Source organism: Pinus tabuliformis, chromosome X, assembly GCF_031772625.1.
Source record: "Pinus tabuliformis cultivar Carrire ecotype Pingquan chromosome X, CPIR1, whole genome shotgun sequence".
Classification (NCBI taxonomy): domain Eukaryota; kingdom Viridiplantae; phylum Streptophyta; class Pinopsida; order Pinales; family Pinaceae; genus Pinus; species Pinus tabuliformis.
The window spans coordinates 407,311,409-407,325,454 of NC_142308.1; the positions used below are offsets into that span (position 1 = coordinate 407,311,409).

At 34.7% G+C, this 14,046-nt stretch overlaps 1 protein-coding gene across 1 annotated transcript in view; it reads left to right on the forward strand.

The window, feature by feature from the left end:
- Positions 1 to 1,025: 1,025 nt before the first annotated feature.
- Positions 1,026 to 14,046, forward strand: part of LOC149140250 (uncharacterized) — a 150,377-nt gene continuing 137,356 nt past the window's right edge. The window contains exon 1 of the mRNA XM_089447462.1: positions 1,026 to 1,388. The gene's annotated coding sequence lies outside the window, so the exon portion shown is untranslated. The remainder of the gene's footprint in view (positions 1,389 to 14,046) is intronic.

The following is a 14,046-nucleotide window of genomic DNA, read 5'->3' on the forward strand; positions in this document are numbered from 1 at the left end:
GAAGTTGGTGGTGTTTAATTGTCAATGTGGCTATGGGGGTTTATCCCTAACACCCCACGTAAGGGTTAAATTTTATATGACATGGGGTGGGTTTTGATCCATTTATGTTTGCATGGGTCACAATATCCTTACTATAATTTCTTTGAGTGCAACCACATGTTTGACCACTAATTCAAGGTGTCCCTTTGGCTTCCATGATAAACAACTTTCATAATAAATGAACCTTGTCCATTAGTGAAAAGCCATGAAAAGCTCCCCACTTTTCACCATTGACCAATCCCTTTGGGCTTTATAAAAAGGAAGATATTATGTGGCACTCTCATTATGTGTGCACTGGTTATGAATTATTAACATAATCTCTCTAGGTACAACCACACATTCAACCACTACCTCAAAGTGTCTCCACGACTTCTAAATTAGTCACCCTCACCAGAGTTAAACCTTACCCAATGACTAAAAACTCCTCACTTTTCACCATTAAATTCAACCCCTTTAATCAATATTTTCATGATAATAATAAATTATCACTATTAAAATTAAAAACTAATAAAATATAACTTATATTAAAAAACATTTTGAAAATAAAACTTTTTACTCATAAAGATATACAATTTTTAAAACCTTTTACACATGAAAATATATAATATAGAATTTTTAAAACTTTTTACTCATGAAAATATATAATAATGCGATTGTTTGGATTTTCCCCTTTTGAAAATTTTGAGGATTCAACACGTTGAAAAACCCATAGACCACTTTAATTGTGCAAGGGTTACCCATCAAAATTGCAAAACCCCTAATAGTGCAAAAATTACCCATCAAAATTAAGATTTCAATAATTTCCAGCCAAATTTTAGAAAAATTTCCAAAAAACTTACCCAAAAACAACTCCATATAAATTTATTTTACGCACAAAACATATATGATGGATGCTTTTACATAAATAAAAAAACAATTTAAAAAATTAAAACCTTTTCAATATACATTTTTACTTTGATACAGACAAGTAACCAAATGATATGCTCTCCATGAACTCACAACTAGGTCTCATTCACGACGAAATATTACAATTTGAACAGAATTACAATATAATGGCGCCAATTCAAACTTTCCCTCCCATGAGCATTAATTATTGTAGCTTTCAATTGACCATTTGTGATGGTTGTTATCGGAAACCAGATATTTATTATAAAACCCTCTGGTAAAAATCTCAGAAGTTTAATAGATTATAGAGTCCACTCAGAGCGCAGGGATCCAATCATCCGCAGGTAAAAGCTGCTCTGCAGCTCCCAGTACGAATATTTGCTTGAAGATGCCCAGTTCGCCATCGTATGGAAGCATTTAAGTCGACATCCAACTATTCTGTGGAAAAACGCGAGCTGTTCAAGGTGAGTTAGCTGGAATACTGCAAACAAATTGCTCTGTAATGTGTTTCAGAGTACTTACTCAGGTCCCGGGTTCGAGCCTCGCCCTTTAGTACAGTATTGGCCTTCTTATTTTCTATTTTGAGTTTGGTTACCGCAATATATCAATTGTTCTATGTCGAATAAAGAGGATTTGGAAATAAAAGACAATGAAGAATAATGATGAAAGCAGAGAAACCTTTAGTGACGAGTTTGTTAAGCATATAGACGTATAAGAGAGATTTGTTCTCTTGTTACCCAGTTCTGAAAATTCTTCGGTTAATACGGCGACCCCATGTAATATTTCCATATGATTTGAGAGAAGCCATATCCCATGTCTTTTGTTTTGGAGAAATATTTGAATGCGATATAAAATATGAATTAGCAGATTTTGATTATTATTACTAATCTTGTTATTATTTATGATGTATTTGGTAGCGGGGTTTAGGCTAAGTGTATGCAACTTTCTATTTTGTACTAAACACATTTTTAAATATGCATATCATGCTTGAATTAGAGCAGGTAATGAATTGTTTTGTACTTCATAATAGGTCAGCTGCTCCAGATATGGGTGTTTTGTATTAGGCTATACACTGGGCTTCCAATATATTACACTTGTTATGTAATATGCTTTCTGTTCTCATGTTGGACTTGGATGTAACCAACAAGGCTTAACTTTCCAGCTTTTCTTAAAAACATGCATAGAAGGAAACCTAAAAACAAACAACTAAAGAAAAGGGAAGAGAAAAAGAGTACTCTACCGTCAGTCCTGCGGTTGGTAGTTACATGCACCCCACAACAGTGTATATACGGTTGGATGTTGGTAGTTATATGCACTCATCAACAGTGCATTAATTACCATATATACCGGCATATATACTGTTGGATGTGGAGGCATTCCACATGTGACAATATATATTGTGATTAATGCATTCCCGAGGGTAGTTGTTGCTGGTCACTGCAGGCCCCACATGTCAATTTCCTTCACTTTATAGGTTAATATGTATAATTTTATACATTCCATCTTTCCAAACCTTCCAAACTCTTTTCAAAACCCTTAACTTCATGAGACTCTTCTCTGAATCTACTGAGCTTTTCAAATCTGGTACCTACGACAAGAAACATAGTGCATTGCACGAAAACTCAGAAGTAGATTTCATAGAATAATTATTTCAAAACCCTAGCTTCATGAGACTCTTCTCTGAATCTACCGAGTTTTTCAAATCTGGTATCTACGACAAGAAACATATTGCATTGCACGAAAACTCAGAAGTGGATTTCATAGAATAATTAATGCTAATATAACCAAGGTAATTTAGTAATTATGTTAGAGGCTTTTAGATATACCAATGTTTTAAAAATAGGAATCGGTGACCGGACTGGTTCACCTAATGAACCGGGTTTTGAACCGAAACCATTCGAACTGGGACTGGTCAGATCTAAGTCAGATCTAAACAAACCGGTTTAAAAAAATACATTAAATAATTAATTTTTAATGAAAAAAACTATTTTTAAGATTTAAAACCATGATTCCAAGCCAATAGAACAAAATATGCAAGGTTTGCTCATCTATATACCATGTAAAGGTGAATATATCAAAATAGCATCGAGTGCAATACATATCCGCAACAAAATACATAATCAATGAGGTTCTAAATGGCATCTAGAGTTCGAAAACAATGCTCTAAGCTATGGGGTTACTGAACTACTACAAGTCTACATATCAATGATCAACAACATGATCATTCCTCATCATGATCAAACTCATCACCACTACTAGACAAGAGATCATCAACATAAGCTACATAAATAATATGCCTCTAAGTTTGAGGACTGCTAAAACTCCTCTACAACTTTAGTAGTAGTAGCAAAAATAGACATCAAAACTACAAATCACTGATCAACATGGTCACTCATGAAACTCATCATTGATTCAACGCTACTAGAAATACATAAACATCATCAACAAGAGATACATGAACATCATTTAGCTCAAAGTCTTCAGACTTGGATTGCTCAACCTTATAACATGATAGAAATTGAAAGGTTTAACACGCCTAACCAATGATTTTGGTTTGAGTGAAGGGTTCATCTCCTCAACCTTATAATGTGGTAGAAAAATATTAGCATGCCTAACCAGTTGTTTTCCTTTGAGTGAAGGGTGCATTCTTGTTAAGGCCATGGCAGAGGAGTTCAACAATCAGTACCACCAACATCAACGAAGTTCAACAATCAATGCCACCACGATCAAGGTTCTTAAAGGGCTTCACGCTCTTGATCAAATGCCAATCTCATATCCTCATGCATGATAGAATCAAATGGAAACATTGCAAACCCCCAAACCATGAAATCTTGAAAACCATTAAGTCTGCTAAATTTTGAGTGAAATCTAAAATTTTAGTTTCTTCATATGAAATCCAATGAGGTCGAAACCACTCTCAAATGTCCTGAGTCATTTCATGGTATGTTAAAAATTTAAGTAAAATGATGAAAATGAAAATGAAAGGAAATGTCACTTTTACTTTAAGAATTTAACATTACCATTAATTGCCAACATTGTTAGGGGTGAGATGTGTCAGGAAAATGAGAGGGTAGGCATGGTTTTCTTGGAGGAACTATTTTGGAGGAAAACAACACCAAATTTCCCTCAAAACAACTTCAAAACTCACAAAAATGCATTTTGTGGGGTTATATTTTCCCTGGCAATAAACCGGCCGGTTTAGGATAAAACTGATCGGTTTGACCACAAAACAGGCCGGTTAGGGCAAAAAAAGTTGAAATCAGGAGGTAAACCAGGTCTTTAAGCTGGTTTGACCTGATGGGCTTGCTAACCGGCCAGTTTGATCGGTTATTGATTCAGACTGACCAGTTTTTAAAACACTGAGTTATACTAGGTAAAAATTGTCTAATAAAAATAAACAAGTGCTTTCTCATGTATGGACTTCAATTAAGTCTCATGGAATGAAATATACTATAATGGTATTTATTGCAAATGCCATAAATCTACTAATTCAATACTGTGGCTAAAATAATTAAATTTTCAGTAAAATAATTTATGTATATAGTTATTTTTCTCATGTTCTTTCAAAGGTTTGTTGGGCTATGTACATTCCCTTTAAATTTTTTTGTTTTTTTTCCTCATTCCTTTTTACGATTCCCACGAATGTTCTCATGTAGTTAAATGAACTATGTTCGTATACTTAATTCCTTTGGCACAAGCGTCAATTGTACCCTGCATTTAATGATCTCATCTCCTAGTCTCATATTTGAGTATGTTTTCTGTGGTTTTTAGTGTTTTTTTTTAAATGTCCAACAAATGACCACAAGAGAAGGTTAATGGGACTGTTGTCTCAAAATCTGGTTGCAGGCCAGATCATTGTTGCAACAATGAGGTAGACTGCCATGCTCACCTCAACAATCTTGTTCTTGCTATTGAGTGGAATTTTATGATAAGGGAGGCTTCTTATTGATCACTTAAGAATTTTAGGTCATAAGGTTGAAGGTGATGAAAACATAGGCTAAATGGTGATACTCAATGATGGGAAAAGGTTCATTGCTTCTTAACAAGGAATAGGGTATCATGCACCATGACTAGCGAATGGCTTATGACCTAGAGTTTCTTGATTTGTAGCAAAAAAGGAGTGCCTCGACACATGAGTCAAAGAAAGGGATTACTAAAAGATAAGATCAACAAAATAATAAAACAAAGTCTTCAATTCAGCCTCAAGTTGAAGCCCTACTAGGGTCAGGGTTTCTATGGCACAAAAATATCTGGAGAAGGATGATGTTAGCCCTCTAAGGGGAAATTTTACCATGCAAAAAAGCTAGATTTTGAGCTAAAAGGATCACCAAGATAAAACTTAGTTTTATTACCACAAACACTAATATACAAGTGCCTTAAAATAATTTGTCCCTAGCTAAATGCTCTAGTGGCTTGCCTTAAAAGGCTTAGAAAAATATAAAAGAAGGAAAATGAGGCTTAGAAAAATATAAAAGAAGGAAAATGTTTAGCTTTTCAAAGCTTTTGAACAACACAAAGCTTGCCAATGCCTAATCGTACTTGGGTGATGTAGTCTTTAGGGCAATTTTAAGAGATAAAGGACAAATGCTTGAGTAAGGGGGGGAAACTATTTTTTCCAATTAAATAAATCCCAACTATCTTTTTTGTTAGAGGATAAAGTAAGTAGGATAAGCACATTAGGAGGTCTACTATGGATTTCAAGGAAGAGATATTCAACATGAAAAAATTAACCAGGATTTTCCATAAATAATCTGCATTTAGGCATGGAGCATAGAAAAACCCTAGCATTAATTAATTGCATGTAAATTAATGAAATATATGCAATAGACTTACAATTATTCCATTAAAAAGGCTTCCTCCAATCTCAAAAAGATAGCTCATTGCTTTTAACCATGTCTGCCTTATTTGTTACAATAGATTCCTTAGCACCCTCTAGTTTTCTTTGTCATTTTGTGGCTTCCTTTGATGTGTGGGCTGTGTTCAACTCTTATTTGATTATGAAAATAATCTTCACCTTTGTTTTGAGTTGCCTTGAATTTTGTTTATCTCTAGGATTGTTGCACCATTTTCTTGTGCACTTTCTAGCAAAGCCCAACCATTCCTCACTTGTAGTTCATATTACAACCTAATTAGTTGTTTCTTTTTCTTGGCCATTCTTGGTCCAATTTTACCTTTACTTACTAGAATTTCAAGCACATTGCAAAGTGGCAATTTATGCCATTCTATCTTTATTTGGATTCCTTTAAAAGCCCTTTTGTTCTGCAATTTGTTACACGTCATATAATATGAGGTTGCACTTTGTGATTTTCATCACATTTATGGAAATTTGTTGTTGATTGCTTGGAGGTCTTTGGCTTGGGGGAGTGTCTCACTTCTCCATGGTTGGATGGTTGTGTTTGTTGCTTGGAGGTATTCTCGTAGATGCTTGCCTTATTCATCACCTATAGATTGCTCTTATGGATAGTTGTGGAGCATATTATCTCATTATCGTGTAGTTTGGTGTATATGCTTATTTGGAATATGTGTGATGGTTTTAGACCACTAATAAGCTAGATGATGGTGTTAGGAGGTACATATTTTCTATTGTTTATGTTTCCTACTTCCTAGTGACTTGGTGTGTTGATGTATGATGTTGGTGTCATGAGGATGGGTGTTCTGCATGATCCTTATGTGTTGGATGTGTGATGGGGAACACATTTCATGATTGGATGTGTTGGCACTTTGTTACTCCCATCACTTATGATGTTGATATGGTGGGATGATTCATGTTGCCTTGGTGGGATTGTTCGAGGTGATTTGACTTTATGATTTAACATTTGCTAGACATCACCTAGGGTGAGAATGCGTTTCATGATGTTAATACTCTCAATGGTATGCTATTTTCTATGTTTTGGCTAGAGGGGGGGAGGGTACTACACATGATTTCACGGTGATCTAACCTTTCCTTAAGGCTGGATGTTGAATTTTGATGTGAACATTGCTTGGTGGTGGCGCACCTTAGATTAGGATTTTTGTTTTGTTGTTATCATGGCGAGTTTTGCTATGGAGAACATTTTTTATTTACATGGTACAACGCTTTATTAGAGTGAATCCCTCATTGGCACACATGTTCATGGTGATTTATTCCGCTATCGACTAGTTGGAGGGGGGACTATCATTATATTTGAGCATTAACCTTTATGCACACATGTTGAGTTTGATTGAACCAATGGTTAAATTAATCTAATTTATCCAAATAAAGGTTAATAGCCTAGGCACCCTACTTCATTGAATTCTTTTTTGAAGGGCTAGCTGGATATGGCTAAGGAGGTATTTTTATTTTTTATTTTTATTGGGAGGTGTGTGGCATGCTTGGAGGGCTACATTGTGGTACATTACATGCATTTACTTGGTCATCTTATTATATTTGGACATATCTGTGGAGGGCTAACTTATGGGGACTCTACTTGCTATTCTTGGAGGTGGGTGTTTATTTCATTTGTGGAGTTTTGCCATGGTGAAAATCTTGATTTGCTCTCATCTTCTTGGATTTGTTTTGTTGAAGGTTGTTCACTCCTATTTTGAGGTTTGACTATTTAATCTTACATCTCCTCCATGGAGTTGATTGCCTTGGGATTTGCACATGGATTGGTTGCATGCATTTTGTGGACCAATGTCTATTTTTGGACCCTTAATGCCCCAAGACTTGATTCTATAGCTTATTTTCAATAAACATTTTGGGGTAAATTGCATCAAGCAAGTTCTTTTAACCTCAAGTAAACACCCAAGTGATGAATGTATCCTTTCAACCATATATACTACCTCATTGTACTCGATTGCAACACACTAGTTCTTTTATTCATTCAATGTTTGATGACTCCATTAGCCCTTATATAGTTAGGCGTTAGGTTTACATCATCCCATTTCAGTGTTCCCCTCATTTTTGCTTCATTTCCTTTCCACTTCCTTTATCCATTTCGACTACCACATATCTTTGCTACAACCAACTTGTTTTCAGACCTAAAAAACAAGCAAGAAGAGATTAGAACTCATTAGGCCACCTTTAAACAAGAAACGGAGACACATATCAAATCATGGGCATATGTGCTCTATGGGGAGGTTGCTCCCCTCTCCTCCCTTGTAGTTGTTGAAGTTATACAAACTAATCTCACTCAGGAGCGAACCAAGCAAGCAAGGGAGCTAAATTTCAAAGTGAGAGATCTCCTTTTACCTCATCCATCCTTTTACCCCAAGGAGGTTGGGGCAATGTTTCTTTGAGATACCTTGGACCTTCATGATGTGGTCCTCGACAAGGCTTGGCTTAGCTTCGACTTCACTTTTTTTTCCTTCGATTTAGGACTGCGATTGATCAAGTTCATGTCCTTAAAGCTAAGTGGAAGTTATTCTCTCCCAACAGGATCTTCCTTAATGAAGATTTCACTAGGTCCAAGGTTGTAGAGCTTAAACACTCCTGAGAGTTAGCTATGGTAGCATGATAGGTAGTAAAATAAGCAATCATTAGGGCAGTCTTTCTTTTGATAGTGTTTGGGGTGCCTTCTTGACTATTTGACCTTGCTAAATGCCATAAATTTTCTTGGAAACTCCTCAAAATCAAACCTAGAATTTGCCTTAATGAACCATGTTGTTTTCACCTTGACTATCTTGTTTTAGTGGTGGTCTTATAAATAACTAATATAGGAGACTTTATATTGATTTGATCTTGCCTAGGGATTCTTTGAAGTTACTAGGGAAGTATCTCTTGTGTTGGATACATCCTTTGTGAAATTCCCATGAATCTGCAGTAACTGGTTATTCATCTCCTAACTCATGCAGTTTATTTGTCTTCTGTAAATTAATTACAACAAATATCGATAAATTCACTAATGCAATTCTTCACAAAAATTAAATATTGGAATTGAGAAAAATAATGTACACACACAAAATTAGACACCAATATTTTTGGACAAATTGTCCTTGGGAAAACCTTGAAGGGGAAACCAATGCAACATATAAGGGTTTTATTATTATCCTTCAACAAAATAGAGAATAGAACTGCTTGCCCATTCATTGGGAAAGCTTCTAACATTTTAATCTCGATTGGTAAAATAATTGGGAAATCCCTTTTTCGTCCAACAAATTAATTCAGCCTCCTCCAAGCCACTCGAACTCCTGCCTGACACTCACACTGGCTTATTGGACTACGCAAATCTGCTGCTAGGGAACTCGCACAACCTCTGGAATTCATACTACTTGTTGTTGGCAGTTGCTCACTTAGACAACTCGCACTTCCTCTGTATCACCTCCTTGGACTAGAAATTGAATTGTTGCCTCTGAAGCACACATTGTTTGATTGGCTAACTCACATTGGCAATTCGCACTGCCTACTTTGACCTCCTCCGTTGGAAATTTTAGCCTCCTTTTCTTGTCATTGAGACATTGGAAAATATGTGGAAATGCTCTATGGAATCCTCCTCCCAAACCTCTACTGAAACCCAGTTGCCGATATCTCCCTCTGCTTCAACTGTGCCCTTGCTGAATCACTGCAATTGGGTAAGTCAAACTGCTTGAATGTCTTGTGTCTTGTGTGTCTTCTCCAAACCCAATCGTCTTGCTCTTATAATCGTTTTTTGGACTCTCAACGACCACGATCACTTCTCAATTTCCGTTAATTAATCTGATTTAATTAACCGATTTTCTTAAGTTAGACTTCAGAAATATTTAATTACTGGCTAATTAATCTAATTGAGGTGTTTCAAAGGCTTTTCTCATGAAACCTTTTTTAGGTTTTGGAGATCTTGTGTTTCTTAACCTCCTAGACACCATAGAGACTAGAACACTTGTCCAGTGCTACCAAAAAGTAACATCCTTCACTCAAGAGAGGGAAGTGATTGTCAAGGTGACATTGGTAACATTTCCATGTCACATTTGTCTTATCTCGTTGTGAAAGGCTTTGCACCAAGGTGCTACGTTTTGTGATAATAGGTACAACCAAGGTTGGAGACAATTCCAAAACCTATAGAAGAAAATCCAACAAGAACTAGAAAACATTTATACATGGCTCAAATGGCACTTTTGATTTTGAACTCTACAACCTTTATCTTGGTGTTTTAATGCTCTCTTTTTTATTGGCATCAGTCTAGAATTGTCGTCTTTTAATTTCTTCCACTTTTTCTAGACTTCGAAAATTTGATGAAAACTACTATTTTTAAACAATGCAAAATTGGAGAATTTTCACAAGGACAAATTTGTTCAAATTATTGATCTGACAAATGCCAAGCAAGATTTATTTTTGGTTTTGATATCTTAGGTAAAATTTCCTCCATTTATAGTTTTTTCTAAAAGGGCAGAAAATTTCCTAAATAGTGGATTTTGATTATTACTTTAGTTCCATGTCAAACCGCTTGGAATTCTACCAAATTCTCTACTAGGTTTTTTTGTGTGTATAGTCTTATTCTTTATTGTTCAAATTTTATAGTTGATCGAGTTCTTGTTAGTTGGAACGAACAAAGTTTGTTCTTCAAGTTAAATACTCCAAAAGATTTGGAATATGTAGATCTCCATATATATATATAAATAAAAATATGATATAATTGAGAGTGAGGGGCTTCCTTATATACCAAGCAGGTGTCCCTTTATGAACGATCATGTCTCCTTAGACATGCCTCTTTGTTTAACTAATTATTATTTATTTGCATATTATTATGATTATTATTTATTATCTGTATTTATTATTTTTACATAGATTATACTCATGACATTGCCTTCCTCTTCTTGCTCAGAATTGTCATCTTTGTTGATACAAGTTGATATGATCCTCTGAGTGATAAGCAAAATTGTCGGACTGAAAATGGATTTGACCATCTTAGATTAATCTTCTATGGAATATTCTGATCATTAGAAATTTGTAAAGAACTATCATCATAGGACTGGATTGAGCTTACTTCAATATTCTTCGGAACATCAATTTGTTGTTTCTGTTTTGAATGGTATAGATACATAGCTTGATTGAGTTGTCTATTCTCATGATTCAGATGTCGATAGGGAACTTTTTTGGTTTGAATTTCCCTTATTAGGTGTGCAACAATTTTTTGATTTTCTTCATGTGAGTTGGTTACAAGACCTTCACTTGGGATGCTTACCATCTAAACTACAACATCTAAGTGTGTATTTTCTCCAACTTGCTTGTCTTCTTTTTGAATTGTGACATTCACTGGATCGGTATTTGTTCCCTTATCTTCAACTTGGACTGTTACGACTGGCGACTTCAATACTTCTTGAATAAGTTCTTCTAACTTGTCTTTTAATGACTTCTTGTCCTTCTTAAGCTTCTTGATTTGTGTTAATAATTTTTCGCAATGGTCTTTAAGCCGAGAAACTTTTTCATTTTTGTCAGTGGTGATCTTATCAACTTTTCTTCGCATATTTTGTAGTACTTTTTTACTTTCTTGAAAAATTACTTTTGAAATATTTTGCATGTCTTCTGACATCACTTAATCCGTCTTTAATCTAACACCTTGTAGTGTTATTTTTCTCTTTTTGTATGAAAATGTCAAAAACTTCTTTTTCGTATTCAGGATGAAGGAACCTAGGGTTTCCATCCAGGGTGAACCTAAAATAATGTCACCTTGATCGCTCCATAGGGTTTGAACTGAGTATCGTGATACGAATGTATAATTTCCAATGTTTAATTGTAAATTGGTTATCTCATAATTTTTGTTGTTATAACAATTTAATTTTTCAATTATATTTGACACGAGAATCACTAATTGGTTTGTGATTTTAGGTTTTATATAATTTTTATCTTTGGTTGGCGAGATAGCGATAGTAACATCCCTTTCTGCAATAGACCCTTTAATTCTAAATAGCATTGAGACATAGTTATATTTAGTTTTTGAGAATCTTTTGGCCTTCATTTCTGCATTACATGTCATTTTGGTTGTTGAGATGAATTTTCTTTAAATTCACCCTTTTTTATATCTCTTCTTAAAACGTGAAGACTTATATATATATATATATATATATATATATATATATATATATATATATATATTATATTTATTTTTATTTATTTATTTATTTATTTTTTCACTTTTTTGTTATTTTAATAATTCTCCTTTTATATCTTTTCTTTTCTTAAAAATTGCTAATTATCCTTTTCAAGGATTTTGGGCTAGGCTGCACGAAACAGGAAAACAGGTACAAGTTTCCGAAACGGGAACCGATATGAAATGTGACCTCCCCAAATTTTGGAAACGGGGAAATGTGAATATATATATATATATATATATATATATATATATATATATATATATATATATATATATATAGAACATTTAAGAAATATGTGCAATCATAAAGCATATATGATACATTCTAATTTATTACATTATGATAAAATTGTCAATTGTCAATGTATAAACTTTAAGTCTCTAAATTTACATCACATTTACTCGTGAATGATCACATAATGAAAATAGAAATATCCAAAATTAGCCACGAGAAATTTCTAATTTCTTGTCTCGTGCTTGATTGGGAGTCTCCTCCTACATAGTCGAACGACCTTAGTGCTTTTGATTAAATACAAGTTTCATACCCTAGTACCCTACATGCTCTTCATTATTGGGAGTCTCCCTTGCATAGAGGGCTTGGTTCTCTTGATTAAATACAAGTTCCATACCCTAGTACAGGATAAAATCAAATGGAAACATTGTAATCCCCCCAATCTCGAAATCCTGAAAAATAGATAAGTCTGCTGGATTTTGAGTGAGATCTAAAATTCTACTTTCTCCATATGAAATCCAATGAGGGCGAAACCACTCTCAAACATCCTGAGTCATTTCATGGTAATGTTAAAAATTTAAGTAAAAGGATGAAAATGAAAAATAAAGGAGAATATCAATGAAAAATAAAGGAGAATAAAAGAGATCACTTTTACTTTAAGAATTTAACATTACCATTAACTGCATATACCTCAAACTTCTTGATGAACTGCATATCAACACTAGGGCAAAAGTTCACTTTTATAACTTTAGACAGCCATCTAGAAGCAATTACAAGTCACTAGGATAACCTAAAGATAAATTAGAAAACAAATTAAAAAAAAAATAAAAAAAACACAAGTAAAAAGCTGAAACGTGAGTTGTACGGCTCTGAAAAGCGTTTCAGGTTGTATTGGCCATGTTTCAATTTCGTGAAACGTGACAGTACGGCCTGAAACGCGTTTCAGGGCTGTACCACATGCATTTCAGCGTTTCGTATTTGTTTCCGTATGGAAACGCCCCCTTGCCCTACGTTTTTTGCAACATAGATTTTGGGTTTCAATATGTAATATTGCACTCATCGAGATTCGACACTTTTGTAGATGCTATCATTGCGGACTTACACCTGAAATTTTATCTCCATCAGAGTTCATATGTTCTTGTTATGGCCAAAATAAGAAATTAGTCCTGAACTTGTCTTTCTTTTTTTTAAATAAACTCTTTTTCTGATAGGGCATTTCTAACATGGCATGACATGTCGTTGTGTTGATTTGGTACCACTGTCCACTTGGATACTACATGTTAGCCTTTGGTCTTGTCACACCATTCTTCATTTGCCTCTTACATTATATGACATGTCATACTCACCTTTTAACTTCTTAACATCCACCTTCGTGTATAAATACCTTTTATTATTTTTTTTTATAAATGGGCCATAGTCTTACCACACCCATTACCTATAGATTCTTTCATGTGGTATGCATCCATAGGTTGATCTGATTGGGGGTCGCCCTTTGTCATTTGGTCACCATGATTTTTGTGATCGTGTCTTGCTTGAACATGTGGTGCCTGTCCATCAATTGGGGAGGCCCGACATGCAGGTCTTTAATAGGAGTGGCTTCTAAAATCACACTCGGGATTCTTAAATTTCTTAATGCCTTTCTTAATAACACTTATTGTTGAAGAGCTTTGATCCATGGTTTCCAAAACCATTACTCGAGGCTTCATAATGCTACCATATTGCAATACTGCTTATCGCTTTTGTGCTTCCAACATGTAATTTGTTCTTGTTGTGTTCCTTCCACCTTCATAATATCAACTTCTGTGCCTCCACCATATCAGATTTTGGGGTTCTCTTCACGAGTCCATGATCAATTGACAATGC